The following is a 17111-nucleotide window of genomic DNA, read 5'->3' as shown; positions in this document are numbered from 1 at the left end:
CAAAAATTTGAATCAGGGCATGCTGGGGAAGGGTATGAAGGGGAAATAATGCTGGGTATAGAGAGTAAATTGAGAATAGAGAATAAATTGTTATTTATTAAAAAATGTTATAGCCATTTCTGTTAATCTGCAAGTTTCTCATTTGAGTTGGGTTACTCAAGTGAGGTCTGTGTTGCCATGTGGTTTGATCTACAGCAATCAGCTATAACATTATGACCACCTGCTTAATATTGTGTATGTCCCCCTTTTGTTGCCAAAAAAGCCCTGACTTTACTAGACTCTACTAGACCTCTGAAGGTGTGCTGTGGTATCTGGCAACAAGATGTTAGCAGCAGATCCCTTAAGTCCTGTAAGGGGCGAAGTGGGGCCTCCATGCATTCATACTGATGCCATGGGTTTTGCAGGTAAGTGCCGCACATGCATTCGGCCATTCACGTGATGTAAAAGAAAACGTGATTCATGAGACCGGGCCACCTTCTTCCGTCTCACGGATGTGTATGAAATATATAAAAGAAAGAAAAACACAATAGTGCAATATGTCTCAAAGCTTATTTTTGTTTGAAATGAAGGCCACAAAGGGCTACTCACATTTGGTGGGGGCTTCTTCAGTTAGCCCCAAAGTATACGCTTGGGCGATATAATCCTCGCCTTATAGATTTCTAATAAGTTTAAAATAAATAAGTTTTTTTAAAAACTTTTTTATCTTGCTCCTGGACCTTTTTTAATTTATAAGACAAAATATCTTGTCAGCCACAACTATATCCTTGGTGGGGATTTTACCACCTATGCGCTGTGGAGTGAGCAATTCTATCATTGCTCACCAAAAAGGAACTGTGGACACTCCAGACTGCTTCAAAGGCTGAGGCTAAAGAAATTCCAAGGCAAGGATTATACCACCTAAATGCACATCTTGGGGCTAACTGAAGAAGCCCATATTACATAGTGCTGCCAAAGAAATCTTTAAGGCGAGGATTATATCGCCCAAGCGTATACTTTGGGGCTAACTGAAGAAGCCCCCACCAAATGTGAGTAGCCCTTTGTGGCCTTCATTTCAAACAAAAATAAGCTTTGAGACATATTGCACTATTGTGTTTTTCTTTCTTTTATATATTTCATACACATCCGTGAGAGCGCAGCCACTAACCCCCTTGTGAACTACTCTACCTGTCTAAGCCAAGAAGAGGAAACCTTGGCAAGTGGTTCTGCTGCTACATCATCATCTACAATAACTGTGTTTTAAAAAGGACATTTTTTTTTTTTTTTTTTGCTTTTAGCGCTTTTATCCTACCCCTTTTAAGTTCACCTTCTTCCGTCACTCAGTGGTCCAGTTCCTATGGTCACATGCCCACTGTAGCCACTTTCAGCACTGGACAGGGGTCCACATGGGCTATGCAACACCATACGCAACACACTGCAATGCACTGTGTGTTCTGACACCTAACTTTTTTAGCAATTTGAGCTACAGTAGCTCATCTAGTGGATTTGACCACACAGGCCATTCTTGGCCCCCCACATGCATAAACATAAGGCAGAGTTTACATGTGTTAATCAGTTGTTTACAAGACAGTCCTACTTTATGAGATGCCATGAAATCTTTATATTTTGACCTATGAATGTTTTTGGACTTTTACAATACAGCTTAAATATATTTTGAAACTCAAAGGGTTAGTAGGACTGCTCTAAAATTAATTAATGATAAAAAATGGACATGTTTACGTCTAAAGAAAAAAATTGGGTATTTTGCAGACTGTTTAGCAAATCATTTCACACACTTTAGCTCTAGTTTTTATTTACTTGTTATCTACTGTAAATCTGATTTCTGTGTATTAAATAACTTTTTTCTTCAGTAATTTTTAGTAAACTTGAAAATGGTTAATTTAATACCTTACTCATATACTTAAATACGTACTATACTTATATACTTATTATTTAGCGTTATTCGGACTGTACTAAAGGTAATAATGGCTGTGACGAGTGCTTCACAGGCTACAGACCTAAGCAATCAGGTGTTAAATATGCTTGTTAATAGTCCTGGACACATGATTGTCTCTGAAATGTAATATTGATATTCAGCTTAGTTTGCGATGGCACTAATTATTTTTATCTTGGGATAGTGCAGCAGAACGTTTGATGCCATAAGTTACTGTACATGTCCAGACTAAAGTGAAGGCCATCCAATTTAGCACCCCAATGAGTAATTATCAGGCTCCTCAAGTGATGTTCAAGGAAAGGAGGAGCTGGCTTTGTTTGAGTTTGGGAAACTGACAACAGTTAGCCATTTATGCAAAGTTTTAGGTTCACGTTTCAATAGGCACCTGCAGAAGTGGTCTATGATCCAAACCCAAATGAGCACCTAAAATACAATTTCTGGAACACTGGAAATGGGGATGAGCTATCCGCACGGAAATATGGGGTGGTGGTAGGTGCACCTTTGGCTTTCTTAAGGATATAGTACACAAAGTCTATGGAAAAAAAGGTCTATAAAAAAAAGGGTTAACAGTGTTACCAAAAAAAGTTATCGACAAGTCAGTGGCTTTGACACCAATGCATTCGACAGCTATCAAAATACAGCTCATTGCATGCAGGTAATATAGCAGAAACCCACAAATAAACAAGGTGTAGGCAAGTGCACCTCCATAATGAATGAGAATGAGAAATTCTATATAAGTTCTTTCATTCTGTCATGATGTCTGTAATGATCAGAACTATCCATTCACCTCTTGACATCTGGTTAGCACACACAAACATGACATAGCATGCTCCTACAATGTAGCATAAAAGTAATTGAAGAAAGAAGACCTATTTCATGCTGTGCCCATACAGACACTTGTACAATGTATTGCATGAAAAATACTTACAAAATATTCTTCACAGTCCACAACAAACTGAAACAGATAAATAGTTAAAAGTAAAAAAATCTTTTTCTATGTTTTTTGGTGACAATGAATCTATTAAAATCAGGAAATACTTCTTTGTGGCTCAATTTGCCGGATGATAATGAGTTAGAATGCCTTCTTGAGACATTGATCGCTCTGTAAGCCATTTGTCTCTCCAGATTGTTGAACCTAGAATCCTTCTTTATTGATTTGTGTGTTTGGCTCTTTCCATACAGTGTTGCTGTACAGTTATCACAAAGCTACGTGAGGGAGAATACATTTACACTTTATAAATAACACTTTTACTGGCGCCACATTAGACTTAATATATTTGTTCTAAGACATGTAGGCGAGCTGTGGTTGATGCACTTGATACAAAACAGCAGATTATAAGGGGGGTTCCAGTAACTACAGTTTATTTTGACAGTGCAGCAGCTGGGTAAGGCTTCTATGTGGTATGTTTACTTGGACATCTGAAAAATCACTGTAAATATAGCAAGCTTTTTCATGCTCTCTTTTGAAAGAGTCAATACAGAGTGAGACAATCACACAGGAGGTGTAAGTATAGCAAAGAAAATGTCATAGAAAAAAGATAAGAACAAAAATATGATGACAAAGCATGTAAGCAGAGTTGCCATATCTGCCATTTTGCGATGATGTATATACATTTTACATTTAAAGTTCTGTCCTGCCGTATGTGGAATGTATAAACTTGCTGAAGGGAATTTGTTACGTAGTTATACGTAGTAAATACCGCAGGGCAATGTAGGAATGTGCAATGTGTATGTGTCCAACAAAAATGGCCAATATTACAACCATAGGGGCAGCTGGGAAAGTGTGAATTCTATCTATCTACAGCAGTTACTTCCCATAAACAGATAACTACTGCTGAAAACATCTTCATTGACTTATTAAAACTGGTAAATAGCAGTAAAGAGTGCAATAAATTAGGTATCTATGGTATTGCGCTGTGAAAAGGCAAGGGTCCACTGTAGTGTTGCCCCTCCCTATAGCTACACCTTATCATGACCCCGCCTTTAATTAGTTAAGCCATCCCTTGTGGTGCCCCCTCATAAAGGGAGTGCTTCTAATATCAGTTTCTTACCTGTGTAAAAGACACCTGTACATAGAAGGAACTGGGTGAAAGTGTTGTGGTCAGATGAGACCAAAATTGAGCTATTTGGCTTCAACTCAACTCGCCATGTTTGGAGGAGGAGGAACGCTGCCTATGACCCCAAGAACACCATCCCCACTGTCAAATATAGAGGTGGAAACATTATGCTTTGGGGGTGTTTTTCTGCTAAGAGGACAGGACATCTTCACTGCATCAAAGGGACAATGGATGGGGCCATGTGCCGTCAAATCTTGGGTGAGAACCTCCTTCCCTCAGCCAGGGCACTGAAAATGGGTCATGGATGGGTATTCCAGAATGACCCAAAACACACGGCCAATGAAACAAAGGAGTGGCTCAAGAAGCACATTAAGGTCCTGGGGTGGACTAGCCAGTCTCCAGACTTTAATCCCATAGAAAATCTGTGGAGGGAGCTGAAGGTTTGAGTTTCCAAATGTCAGCCTCGAAACCATAATGACTTGGAGAGAATCAAGTGGGACAAAATCCCTCCTGAGATGTGTGCAAACGTGGTGGCCAACTACAAGAAACGTCTGACCTCTGTGATTGCCAACAAGGGTTTTGCCACCAAGTACTAAGACATGTTTTGCAAAGGGGTCAAATACTTATTTCAGTGAGTAAAATGCAAACCAATTTATAATTTATCTGAAATGCATTATTCTAGATGTTTTGTTGTTATTCTCTCTCTCACTATTCAAATAAACCTACCATTAAAATTATACACTGATCATGTCAGTGGGCAAACATAAAAAATCAGAAGAGGATCAAATATTTTTTTCCTTCCCTGTATACACAGATATTCATGATTACATACACATTTATGGTCACATGCATTCAAAAATACATGCATTCAAACATACACACTCCCTCCCCCCTGCACATTTATAACAGAAATCTGTTCAAATGTTCGCTGTTTATACACAAGGGAATGAATTGGCTAGAGAATAGCTTTAAGATTAAAATGTTCTTCTCTGGGTATTCCCAAAATATTTGTGGCTTTTCATGGAGGGTAAACTTAGATTCAGATTTGTATCAGTTGCTGAATTTTCCTAGCACCTCCCGTGCAAGTTGTTATTAGGGAACACATCAATATTTCTTCAAAATTCGAAGAATTAAAATATTAGTTGCAACTCACTATAGCATTCCTAATCTTGTTTTCCTAAACAAGCTTGAAGATGTCCTGTGTACACAGCTGCTGCACACCTTGTGGTGTCATTATCTTGGTGCAATAAAACCATAGTTATATACACCTCATTGCCTCTCTCTTGTGAAGAACACTCGCGTTGTAGGCTTGGCATAACACAAAGATAAATAGACAAAAAGGATTGTGGGGAAGATTTGTTTGGAAAACATAATTACATTCTCTGCACAGAAAACCTTAACTCTGCACCAGATGAGAATTCAAAGAACAACTTAAAAGATCAGACAATATTAATGTACAGTCAAATTGATTAAAAGTTAACTCCTGCTACTTTCCATGCAGGAGATATCTACAGCCAAAGACATATCCTAGCATGTGATATACTTACCACCAGTCAACTACAGTGTTGGCTCAGCGAACGTCCCCATGTGCAGATGTGGAAAGTGCTCTGATTGACTTCAATGGATTTCTGACACTGATTTGCTGCTTAAAAATCGCGCGACCCCGAGAAAAGTGTCCTGACGTTTGTAAGATACGTGTTTTTTGTTATAAGAAGGTATTAAACAACTTTAATATGCATTCTTCTATGGTGAGGCTTCCAGGGACAGTAAATGGTGCCTTTAACATACAGATATAATCTACTTCCCAGAATAAACAATTTGAAGTACTAACCTAAGTCCTATAGGGCACCCACTGTACTAAATCAATGTTTATTGTCACTACAAAAACTGCTGTTTTTGTGACCCAAACCCAAATTAATTAAGCATGCCTGCACTGAAAGAGCTACATTTAAAAAGTAAATTAATAGAGATTAGATTTTTTTGCCTCTTCTCAATTAAATTAACCACAAAGTTATTAAACAGAACTGTTTGCTACAAATGTTTATTAAAGAATTTCATTTGCTTTCCATTTTGAAGTGGATTTCACCAATTAACATCTGCCCTCTTTACATCATCCACTTATTTTAATTAAGGGGTTCTGCAAGGACTAACGCTTAAAATGTTTGGCTGTCGCTGCCAAACGAAAATGAGATTTGGCCTATGCGTCTTTACATCCACAGTTGTCTTTACACCACTTTAAATAGATCTAAATGGTTATTGGCAAATGCCACTTTAGTGGTAAAAATGGCTGAATAACCAGCATTAAGTTGCAGCCAGAGTGTAAGCATTGCATGTAAAATGACTGATGTGATACGTTGTAGTGGACCTGCCACACATAAATATGTCCATGTTACAGACGAGGTATTACCAGGGGTGGACTGACATCTTCTGGTGGAGGGGAGGTGCAGCTGAGTGGCCCTCTGCCCCCTTACACAGACCCTCCACTCACACGTACTTACACTAAACATAATCACTCCATCCCATCTCTCTCCAATCACGCTTCATACACACCACACCACCTTAAATGGACCACTCTGCATTCCCTCCTCTGCCAGCAGGCCAGTCCAAGTTGGATCCGCCTTGTTTGAAGAATTTTTGACAGCTACCAGGTATACACTTGTGCACACAATGCTCTCTTTTAATTACAATTAGCCAACAGCTTAAAAACAATGCTAAGTAATTTAATTGTAATGTTCCACCTATACATATGCTAGCAAACTGTCTAGCACAATGTAAAGGTCAAAAATTCTCAACTATCATAATAGGTGCACTTAAATTTAATCTACATTGATGGAAATCTATCAAACCATTTGGGGATATTTAACCTGCCAACGTTCCACACATCTCTATTGATATTCACCGGGATTCCATGAATCAGAACTTTGCACCTTTGTGCAGTAAGAAGTGTTTTCACTTTACCAAGCACATTAGAGAATTTCTATTTTCAAAATTGCAGACTTAAAAAAAAGACAATTTAGTGCTGCTTACCTAATTACGTTATCAATTAAGATTTTCTTTAAGGTAGCATATTTCCAATCAGCGGTACCGTTTCAAATTGGTCTGCTTAATGTAGCATGTGTTAATCACCTATGGGGAAAGGGGAATATTGTTTGATAGCTTCATCATCATTTAGAACATAACTAAACTATCTAATTTACATAAAAGAGGGGCTAGCCTCTTGAGCGCACTTTACCTCTTTCAAAAGTGTCAGGAGAAAATAAACGTTTCCACTTAATCTCATTTATCTGATGATATCAAAATCTATTTAGCATTTTAATTGCATGGTAAAACTGCCATTTAATCAAGAATAAAAATTCCATCCGAGTGTCCAAACTAGGAAATCCTTTCTTTTTAATCTGTTGAATTTTACCACGTAATACCATTATTAGAACTGTTACATGCCAATAAACTGATATCCCATCCCTCGCCAGGCTACTGACAGGTCCCAGATGAATTTGGCCTGTTTCTCAAATAATAATGAAAAATGTCTGTCATTGTATAACTTACACCAGAAGTCACAAATGAGCTTAGCACAGGAAAAATATGAGCTGCTATATGGGATCCACTTGATGCCTCATGGAGTAAAATAAAAAATCCCATATTTTTAGCAACTGTTGGGTAAAAACCATAAATCACTCTCGGGACCATGATCCAACTATTTTTTTTAAACAAATCACCCACTGTATGTTGAAAGGTAGTAGAAAATGTGATGTTTGTGATTCAGCTTCATGTCTAAAAGTATTTTGTGGCTACAGTACAGAATACTACATGTAAATCAATAGGAAACCACGTCAAGCTTAAATGGTTTCACAAAGTACTAGCACAAATTAAAGAAATATATTTTGCACGGGTATTGTAGACAAAAAATGACTAGAAATCTTTTTCCGGAGCTTGGAATAATGTAAAAAGATAAACTCATGTTCTACATAAACAGTTAAGGTGCACTGACAGCTCCAGCAATTATATGTGATTTAATTAATACATAAAATAATGTAAACTTTGATGTAATGCCTTTTTATATGGGGAATACACTTCAACACGCTCTGCACTAATAAAAATGTTATTTTAAAAAACAAATCATATTCCAATGCTCCGAGTCTTGTAATGCATCCTATGAAGGCTGCGCTGGCTCAGCACATTCGTCCTTGGGAATGGTAAAGTTAAGTGTAAGCACAAGGTTTAGTGAATACACTTCATGTGTCCACTTTTAATGTTTGCTGGCTGCCTGTTTCTATTAAACTAACATGTAAAGTATGTTAATTGAACCTATAGTTTGATGGTATCTGTATCATTCTGGCAGTTAACTCATTTACATCAAAGCATCTTTTTACTGGATTGTATTTTTTTTTTTTACATTTTACGGCATTCTGCATTACCCAAAAGCAAAACCGTTTAGTGTGTGCGTGCCATTGCAAAATGGTATCCTAGCCAGAAGAAGAAATGAGTGTGTTATCGTACGACAATAGATACTCTCTCAAAATGATTTAAAGTATCACATTCTATTAATTTCAGATGCCTTGAGGCATACTTTGTGAGGTTCTCAAGGGATATCAATTGGCACGATAATGGCAAATTATTAGTTTACTCTGAGTATTGTAAAATCATACAAAAAGAGACACTGGAGATAAAAATTTTAATTAAATTCTTATCTTGGATGACAAATTTCCCTTTCAAAAGGAGATTAACTCAGCATCATCTGTAACCACAGGATGATTACATCATTTTTAATTTGAACATGAAATGCACCAGCATATAGAATTTTGAAGCTCCATGAAACAGAGCTTCTGATGTCTGTATTTGGAATATCCTGCAGAAACAATTTATGAATCAAAGACACTCTTCAAGTTGTGACATCATGTGGTATTTAAACCTGGCAGTTCATTCATAGCTCACAATGAAACACCTCATTGACATTCTTAACTGCTCCAGCAACCAAGATGGCAAAGATCTGTTTTATGAGATGCATACAGCAATGAATTATTTGCAATTTATGATATATCTCAGTTCTGTCACTTTCATTAGAAATATCGGACAGGGAGTAAACTATCCATGTGCATGTTTTTTTTTAATTAATGGAATGCAGGTGGTATGAAAGATTGTGTTCGGGGCTACGCATTTTATACCCTGTTATACCCACCCCTTTGATAATACATTTCTGCCCCCTTTCCAGACATTTTCTGAATAGTTGGACCATATGTTTTTTTTTACTAGCACCTCACTGCACATTCAGTAAGAGAGTTGCACTTTAACTCCTTCACTTGACTTTACATGATGGAAGGCGCACCCATGTGATCTGCAGCTGCAGGAAGAGCTGGCCCTGTATAATGTATATTTAATCCACACCCATTCAATAGAGCCAGCTCAGTCCTTCTTGGTGGAGAAACTTGCCAGTGTTGGCTCACCATAATGAATGGTAAAGTGAGGGAGTTTGAAACAACTCTCCAGCAAACTCCAATGACATCTGTTCATTTAGAGAATACACCCCAACATATCCTGCCACGATGTAAATAATGGCTAAAGCCCTTGTTACTTTAGACACCCCAGTGGCTCTATGTGGAATTGCAAGTAGAGTGCAAAAAGGACTTTAGACAGTAGCCTAAATTATTACCCCCTGCCCCACTTCTCTTTACTGGAAGCTTCCCTCTGTTTAAGCCATAGACTAAGCACAGCACAGAATGTTCATTTTCAATCTCATGTCAAGGTTTATTCATTATTCAATGAGACTAAGAAGATTCAAGAAGGCGAAGCACAATTGCAGTCTTAAATATTCAAGTATAGAAAGCAAAAGTTGAATGCAGATTCAGGATTTAGGTAATTAAAGTGATAAGTGTTAATTTAATGAAATCATTCTTTCTGGTCGACTTCAAATGGAAACATAGTGCTAACATCATTATTTGAAATAAATAACCGTGTTCTGAAAAATGAAGGTATTTTTTTTTCTTTTATACAGAAACCATCCATGCTTACCTTAATTTTCTCTCCTGCCAAATAAATTTGCCATTTAAGCACAACAACTTATATAATTTTGTGCATGGGACAAATAGAAAAGAAGAAGGACTCAACAGTTTGCTAATAATTAATGGCACAGTCCAATGTAGATATACTATTGCATTATCCAGCAAAAGAAATCATAGCTCACGTTTGACATTGTATGCAGAATGGTAGGAGGATTGTCAGAATACAAGGTTGGCATCATCTGTTTTCAGCACTTAATATCTATTATTTGGACACATGGTATTAATTACAGTGTAGTTTAATGGGCTATCGTTAAGAGTAAAACAAAAAAGTTTTTAGTTAAACCTTAAAAAACGTAAAGCATTTTTTGCATTTAATGTGAGTGAAATGTACAATTATTTTGCTTGTACTTCAGGGCAGACTCAAGCTCTGAAGAGTCTTTAGTTTAAAACCAGCATGAGATTCTAAACAGAGATTTCCTTTCTAGAGGTCGACCAGTACTCCACCTGGCATTGCTTTTTCTTCGTTTTATTCTCAGCCACATGACCAAGCATTACCTTTACACATACAGATATTCCAAAAGAAGTATATACCGGTATAGACTATTATGTCCCAAATGGGCAAGATTCTTTCCTTCCAGCATTCCAATGGGCGAAATGTGTGGGCTTAATAAGTAATACAATCTGAATTAGATTTCTCATTTCAGTAGATAGCAAAAACTGGTTAACTAAACTTCTCAGAAAAGAATTTTTAAGGATCCTTTTTTAACTGATGGTATCAATATATATTTTGAGTTGAATGTTTTTTTCTTAAGCACTACCAAACTCCATTAGAAGGATAATAGTTGGACAGGCCTTACTTGTTTTCATTTATAACTATTATTTGAAAAGTTAAAGTTTTAATCTTTGCATGTGAATATGGCTGATATGATGACATTACTACTGCACATTATGCTTTTCCAGGGTGCAGGAATAGGTTATTTACCAATCATAGCCGTGTTGTCTAGTACAAGTACAATGAGATATACAGAACGTCCTGATTAGTATTTCCCAAACTGCATGTACAGGCCCTGTCCATGGTGCTGATACATAAAAAAATGTAACATATACAGTCATATGCTGTTCCAGTTAAAGTGTACTCAAATACTCAAGTACTCAAATACTCAAATACTCAAGTACTCAAATACTCAATATTAGCAGTGACACTAAAATAGTATAATAATAAAACCTTATCCACAATTGTTAGGCATTAATTTAACACAGTAGCATCTACTTAGAAGCAAAATTATGTAATGGGATACACATTGCTAATGCTTTTTGACCATGATGCACTAGTCCCATATCCCGCTCAACCCTCAGGTGCAATAATGGATAAATTAACTTTATTCGGGGTAGAAAACTAATAGAAGGAAAACATAGCACATAATGTACAGAGATACAGAACGACAAATAACAAACATAAGGGTAATTGTTACATGTAAGGCTTGAATTAAGGTACACATACAGGATCCTGAACCTCAAATAAATAAAATATAAGTTAATATAATAACTTAGTACAGAAAGCGAACAACCCGTTCAAACAACAACATGGCCAAATTTAACTAAGCCACTAAACCTGCAGCAAACAAAACAGATGATCTAATTTAAGTATGATGATAGGGTTAATAAGTAGGCCACTGTCTGAGTGACAGGTACAGATGGCCAGCCAACAGCTCATCTGGGAAGGCATTGACCTGTAGCAGAATGAAACCATGGCTCAAACAAGAGAAGTTGCTAACATTAACAGACCAACCGCCAGTAATTCAGTGTTTATATTTTTGATACATATGGTATGTTGCATTAGTAAAAAAAAAAAAAAAAAAAAAAAGAAAGAAAAACAGACTTGGCTGTTGTCCCTATCTTTAATACCATCAACAACAAATACATCTATACACTATAAATCTTGATTTACATTGCAAGCATTTGTGGCAAAAGAGCCATTTCTGTAATAGAGCACTGTAGTGTCTGGGTGTATTATTAAATATATCTAAAATATAAAGAAATGATCAGTTCACTTGTGAAATTGTAATTCAGATTAATCACGCAACATTGTTTTTTCCATGTTAAATATACAGTATTAGGAGATTGAGTAGGAGCTGCATGTTTCTGAACTAAAATGACAGTGGAGAACTTTAAGATCAATTGTCTCATTAGTTGCAGTAGTAGGATGGTAATATTCTTATTGAAATGCAACAGCAGACCTCAATAGCAGAAAGAAAACTGTGGAGGAGTAAGACAGGGAGATAATTAGAACATTGCCTGTAGTACCTTTGCATTGCCTAATTTCAAAGTATTAAAAAAACAAAGCATCAAGATGATCGCCAATGGTATAATGGCATACACAAGTGCTAGTGTCTGAAAATTTAGAACACTGTGCTGTTCGATTAGCAGTGACATTAGAAGTTTTGAAAACAATAAATATAATTTGTATGAGTTTGGTCCCTGGTTCGAAAAATCAGAACAGCTATTTAGCTGTTAGTCTGTTGACCACAACTTATTGACCTGATGAGTATATGGATATGCACTAGACTTGAGTTCGGCATGTAAAAATTTTGTTTAGTTTTTGGATAACACATTTTTGTTCTCTAGGGGGGGGTCCATGACACCTTCTGGACTCACCTTACACAGCAGTATTGGCACTGCAGGGCCCCCATGAGCAACAGCAGCACTGCAATGGACACGCAAATCCAGCAGCATGCTATGGGACTGAGTTTCTCCCAAGATTTTACTATTTTGATGAATTGATCCCCCAGAGTAATGTGACAACAGTAGTAGTATTAGTAGACCACTGGGAAGACACTGGCAGATACACACATCCAGCCTCACAGTTCAGGACACTGATTTCCCCCAAAAATTAGAAAAAAATATAAATAATTGATTCCTCAGAGTAAGGAATGAGTTTGGGCCACAGCAGCAAAAGAGGCAGGGTGGACACTGGCAAACAGACACATCCATATAGTACAAGACTACATTTTCTCCAATATAAGAAATGAAAAAAAAATGGACTACCCTAGAATAAGGAAGGAAATACAGGTGCAACAGTAGTAAGGTATGTGACTTGGGCAAGCACTGGCAGTTAGGGACATGCAGCCTCTTGGTGCAAGACTGAATTTCCTTAATATATGAAAAATTAAAAGAACTGATCCCTTTATTAAAGGAGGAGCAGCCACAGTAGGGCACTGGGACTCGGCAGGCACTGGCAGGCAGACAAACCCAGTCCCTTGGTGCAGAATGGAATTTTCCCTTCGTTCGAAAAATTAATAAGGAAGGAGACAGAGGAGCAGCAGCAGTAGTAAGGCATGTGACCTTATGAATTGATGCAGTATGAAAGAATAGATGACAGCTCATCAGTTCAAGCCAGTGGCAGAACTACCGGGGTCGCAGGGGTCGAGACTGCGACCGGGCCCTGGAGTTCTGCCAGTCAGGGGGGCCCAAGGGGTGCCGGCACCCTTCTGTCTCCTCTGCTCACTGCTGCCGCCATTGCCTGCCTCAGTGCTGCCCCGACTGCAGTGATGGGAGAGTGAGGCGTCTGTCTCGGGTGCCGGCGCTTCAATGAAGCCGTGCGCACCGCGGCAGAGCAGGGAGACAGAGGCCTTGCGCCCCCACCACAGGACTGCACGTAAAGTGACCTACAAAGGGGGTAGGGAGAGGGTAGGTAGTGAGAAGGGAGGGGGTAGGGAGAGGGTAGATAGTGAGAAGGGGGGGTAGGGATAGGGTAGATAGTGAGAAGGGGGTAGGGAGAGGGTAGATAGTGAGAAGGGGGAGAGGGGGTAGATAGTGAGAATGGGGGATAGGGAAAGGGTAGATAGTGAGAATGGGGGATAGGGAGAGGGTAGATAGGGAGAAGGGCGGGTAGATAGCCTGAGAAGGGTGGGAGAGGGGATAGATAGTGTGAGAAGGGGGTAGATTGGGTTTGGCGGTGGGGGGTCCTTAACAGATTCTCGCACCGGGTCCCTGAGGCTTCTAGTTACGCCCCTGGCTCAAGCATTTGAGGGGTACTTTTCTGTGACACAGAACATTTCTTGAACTGTGCATTTTGCATTTACTGTAGCCACTCAAATTACCTTGTCTTCCAGGGATTTCAATTATGTGGCACTCTTAACAATTAAAGCCTCGTAACATAAATGTCAAACAGTAATGGGTTAATCAACAAAAAAAAAAGGCTGATCAAGGATGGGTTAATACTAACCTTGCTCTTTTCATATATCTGTATGTTTCTAACTTTCCTACTGGCGCAAACACCACATTTATTATGGAAGGCATCTGCCTAGCACCTTGGCTTCCTTTCGTAGTCTTCAATATGAAGATACACTCAATTTAAAACATGGACCAGCCATGATCTTTTTCAATTGGCGTTTTGGAGTTTTGAATGACTCTTCTCAATCTGTTATTGTTCAGTTTTGCTTCCTGCAATCTGTGAAATGTATTCCATTTGCATCTCATCTGATGCTTATCTCAAAACAGAAATCATTATTTATAATGCAATTGCCCACAAAGAAAAATATTTACAGACAAATCAAACCTTACGACAGGATACCAACTGCATATACATTTCATAAGGATGATTTTTTTAAACAATCCAGGTGTAGTTATGATTAATGTGCTTTTTAATCACATTTTCTTACCACTGCAATGGCTTCACATTGGGTATTAGGTAATGCCACTTATGTCTGTGTTCCAGCCTGATCAGCTAAAGAGAGCTTTGCAAACAGAGTTTTTGACACTGACATTGTAATTTATGCTGCAATACTGAGGAATGGGTCAATTAAGTACACAAAAGTACGGTAGTAAACACACTTAAATAGATTATAGAAGACAGAATTTATCAATCTAGTAAGGGTTATCTGTATGAAACATATTCCATTAAAATTTAAATTGACAGAGGAGTGTCGAGGTGTCAATCAGACATGCATGGCAGCAGGTGTACATAACTGGGAACTGTCTGGGTTTGATTCTCTGGGCAATGGTCTTCTTCCTCAGTCTCAAGCTCACATTCATTGGCCTACCCCCAGCTCCCCATCCTTACCCCCAGCTCCCCATCCTTACCCCCACGTACTACTATCTGGGGTTAGTCCAGCACACCTAGCTCCACAGATGGCTAGATCCACCTCCACAGACGGCTAGTCCTGTCCCCACAAATAAACATTTTTTTAAACAGTTCTTGTTTTCACATAATATTATTTTTTAGGCAGCTTACATGTGTTCTAGCTGGGTTATCTCAGCCTTATGTACTTGATAAACACCCTGTTGTGGTAAATAATAGAATGGGCTTGATAAAAAAAAAAAAACTGGTTTTGCTTTAAAACACACCTAATATCAAAATTAAGCATTATGTGAATATGCTGGTTTTAATATATTTCCCATCACACACTTGACTTCCTCATGTATCTGTGTGTAATTGATGTCTGCCCCATTTACCCAACCATTTATTGCCTCACTTAGCAGCACCATTTAGTTTACCAGTGGCCTGCTGCCAAGGTATGAAAGTGCCATAAAGTTTGCTTGTAAGCTCACAAGATGGGTCCTCAATGACTGTTATATCTGTACATTTTAGTGGTTTTTTTATGTACTTTTTAATCACCCTATACATAAATTATTCTGTACTGCGGAATATTTTAGTGATTAATAAAGGTTAATAATGAAAACTATAATGGTGAGCTCTCTATGCACAAGTGACACTCTGAACCCTACTATCACACTATCCCAAAAGGTGACCCACTGCGGAGTGAATGAAACATTTACTACAGGAAAGGTTTCATTGTAGTTACTGCTGCTAGAGGTGGCGAAACCAAGTTTTGAGTCTAAAGTGGCAATTATTTGTTTCTTGTGACTAATTAATAGCTATAGATGGTTATGTTATTGAGTGTTTAGAAAGAGAAGGATGTATTTCATTTACAATAAAAAGTAAGAGCTGTGCGATTCACATCCAACAAACATTTGAGCCCAAAGAAGGGAAAAGAGGTATAGAGGGATTTCGTCCCAAAGAGGGATACTTGGAAATATACAATTGGTGTAATGTGCAGTCCTTTTGAGCAAGCATTTACCTAGGTTGCATAGATAGAAGAGGAACAAAAAGTCATGCCAAGGCCCTCCTCACCTGTTGTTTCTGTATGTCAGCTTGTTATGTTATACACAAATTGTTATGTCCTGTCTACCCTTTGTACAGCGCTGGGGAATCTGACGGAGCTATATAAAACAATATATAATAATCATGTCAATCCCTGCCAATATGGAGGCATAAGGGTTTATTCAGTAAATGAAAAGTTGTTTACAGTTTTCCAGCATGTTATGAAGGGTCAACCCCAGTAAGCTCGGTAAGCAAGAAGGACATAATCGGCCCTGTATATTGTATAGTTACATCAGTAAGGTTTATTGAAAGTTCCCTCACGGAGTTACCAATGATTTATTAATGCAAGCCAAGCCAGCCCTTCACCATCCATTGTATAACCAGCATGCACACTCCTTCAGTGAACACAATCCTCTGTGAAGTGCGTGCATTCCATTGTACACACTTAAATACACTAAATGCCACAATAGAACATGCCGATACCCCCAGCGCATTCATTGAAAATGTTTGGTCTTTAAGTAGTAAGTTGTTACCCTCCCTGCCTCTCAGTGGATCAGACAGAAACAGGAATGGTGAAGTATGGCTAATAGTTACCTTCCCACAGACGGGGGTACTGCTGTCAGAACCGTATAGGATTGTAGCATCAGCCATTTGTCCTGGACAAGTATAATTTTTACTAGCCAACTGCCATGGTGCTTCCCTACAGTGTGTGGAATATAGAATCCACAGAAGGAAATCAATCACTTAATGTTTACATGCCCCCCCATAAAGCTTGGAAGCATTTTCCAGGTGGGGTTCAGCAAAATTTAAAAATCACTCAATAAAAATCAATGAAAACATGGGGTTTCTTTACTGTCTCTTTGCAGCTCATGCACTTTTTAGCACTAATATTTTTAGCAATAGATTATAAGTGATAAAGGGTCATATGGAGAAATGATCTATTTACCACCTGTGTCTGGGTTCTGCCAAACAAAGTAAACAGTTTTTTATCGATACAATGTGTCCTGTGTATAACAAGTGATTCA

Source organism: Spea bombifrons, chromosome 1 (genome assembly GCF_027358695.1).
Source record: "Spea bombifrons isolate aSpeBom1 chromosome 1, aSpeBom1.2.pri, whole genome shotgun sequence".
NCBI lineage: Eukaryota > Metazoa > Chordata > Amphibia > Anura > Pelobatidae > Spea > Spea bombifrons.
The sequence above is the reverse complement of the archived record's forward strand: the minus strand, read 5'-3'. Positions refer to the sequence as shown.